The sequence below is a fragment of the Cynoglossus semilaevis genome, chromosome 4 (assembly GCF_000523025.1).
Source record: "Cynoglossus semilaevis isolate Cse_v1.0 chromosome 4, Cse_v1.0, whole genome shotgun sequence".
Classification (NCBI taxonomy): Eukaryota; Metazoa; Chordata; class Actinopteri; order Pleuronectiformes; family Cynoglossidae; genus Cynoglossus; species Cynoglossus semilaevis.
Genome location: NC_024310.1, coordinates 198680 through 201096, shown reverse-complemented (window position 1 = coordinate 201096; position 2417 = coordinate 198680). Strand labels below are relative to the sequence as shown.

General features: G+C 49.8%; 1 protein-coding gene across 1 annotated transcript in view; it reads left to right on the top strand.

Annotated features, from left to right (window-relative positions):
• mecom (MDS1 and EVI1 complex locus) overlaps positions 1-2417 on the top strand; it is a 126113-nt gene that overhangs the window by 58671 nt on the left and 65025 nt on the right.

The window sequence follows — 2417 nt, the reverse complement described above, 5'->3', positions numbered from 1 at the left end:
TCAAATGGGTTTTGATTAGCATTTTCTAAGTGGCGAGGTTCATTAGGAGGGTCATTAGCATATCACCCCGGTGTCCAGCTCTTTGATTGGCTGTGACGATGACGCTGCTCCACATGTGAGTGTGGTAATAACCGCCACTCTTCTTCATCCCTAACCCTCATATTTGTCCTGTTATTGTAAATAGTTTTCCACATCTCTCTCTCGACATCTCTCCTTCCCTCCCCCTCAGCCTCCCCCTCTCTGCCCCCCCTTTAGTGGTTAGCTTGTGGTTATGTGGTGATGGAAGCTGATGGCTGGCGGTCGGTGGCGGTTCTGAACGGGCGTTGGAGGAATCCATGTGTGACTGAGTGTGTTGTGTTTCGTGCACAGTGGTCTGCTGCCGTGACGTCAGCGAGCAAGACTTCAGACGACACTAGAGGGCGTGAGCGCTGTTGAATGAACTCGTCTCTTTTGTAGTGTTGTGTAGAAATGTTACATGTCTCATATTTCTAACATCTTTGATTTAATAAAGGATAAAAATGTCTTTTTCTCCTGACACTGGAGATACTCCTGGCTGCTTCAGCTCCCCTTGTGGTCATGTTCATTTAAATCAGCCGTGAGGTCAGTGACCCCGCCTTGACATAAGCTTTGACCTCATTCTTAGGCCGATGGTATCGACATGTGTATCAGCACAAACACAGCAGTTCAGACAAGAAAACAAATGAGGGGCGTGGGCTGCGACTGTACGCTTTTTAAATGACAGTGGAGGGAACTTATGAGGGATGATGTCACAGGACGTTGAAGGAGAGCGCCCCCTGACCAAAGTCTTGAGAACAAACACACACTACTTTAGGAGGTGTGAGCGTGAAAGATCAATAACTTTATATGAGAGGCAGATGTCGGAGCGTCAGCGACAACGACTGAGTAATGGACGTGGGCTCTAACAGCAGAGGGGGAGGCAGAGTTCTTAGCTCACCCTTCTCACCCTTCTCTCCTACTGGGGTCTTTCCTTCCCTAGTGATATCCTCCCTCTGTCCTTCCTTCTTCCCGTCTATCCACGTCTTCTCCTTCCCTTTTTATTTATCACTCCTCCTCCATCTCTGTACTGACATCACTCCCTCACCCTCACCCTCACCCACTGTGGCAACATGTAAAGTTGTCTCGCTCCAGCGCAGACTGAGGAGCTATAAATCTGGCTGCCCTGACCAGTTAGCTCATAATGCTGGGGCTGAGAGCACTACACCAGCGTGTGTGTGTGTGTGTGTGTGTGTCTGACCTACAGGGCCTCATTAATGCAGCCATGACTGATAAGACGAGGGTTTGATTCCTTCAGCTCCCAGTTTAAATATTAAGCCAAGAACCAGAGTCCACTGCTGCCCTACGTCGTTCAAAGCGTGTGCTGTCGAGTGTGTGAGAACGTTAATCTCCTGAGTTGTCTCCTGGTGTAGCCATACTTATGGGGACATGGACTGGTAAAGACGCTGTTCTTCCAGGGACACAGTCCTTTGTGGGGACCTGGTTTAGGATACATGAAGTGATGATGGGTTGTTTAGTAAACCCACAAACCTCAATCAAATGATTCACATTCTGAAGAATTGAACCCACGCCTCGACAGACAGTGGAACAACAATGATCCTCCATCAGTGTGAGGACGGTGGACTGACAGAGGGAGGCAGTGATGAGCTCTACGACCTGACAGCTTGACCTTGGCTCTGACTCTGCTGAGCCCAGAGAAAACCTGGGTTAGGGTTAGAGTTCAGCACAGACCGACTGTTGGAGAAGCTCAGTGTCAAACTTTGAAAGGATTTTATGACATGTGATCATCTCACCTCCTCCTTTTTCTTCGTACATTTCATGTCCAAAAGAGAGGACAGCTACTATATACAGCTACAATCACTCACCCTCTCACTCACCCTCTCACTCACCCTCTCACTCACCCTCTCACTCTTTTCCTCCGTCTGTCTCTCGCTCTTCCTGTGACTATCAAAAACAGATGCAGGTCATGGAGTTAAGGAAGAGGGTGACGATGGTGACTACACCAGCGTGTGTGTTGTGAGTGTGTGTGAGTGTGTGTGTGAGTGTGTGTGTGTGTGTATGTGATTTCCCAGATATGCATGATTTTGAGGGGATCAAAAGTCAGCACAGGAGGGTGAGGGTAAGAGGAGAGACGGGTGTTAGGGTGGAGACGGCCTCTGCCAGGAGTGAGTTGTCAGAGGTTGGGACAAGAGTGGTGGAGTGGGGGGGTGGGGAGTGGGGGGTGTCGGGCCAGGGGTCATTAATTTGCTGTTCTTTGTTTTGTCAGTTTGTTTTCATGAAGCCTGAGAGTAAAAGCAGTCAGCCTGAAAATTGTCTGCCTGCCAGCATGCCCCCCCCCCCCAGGGCTGCACTCTCGCCCTGAGGAGGGGGTGTCAGGACATGGAAGGAGGTGGAGATGGCAG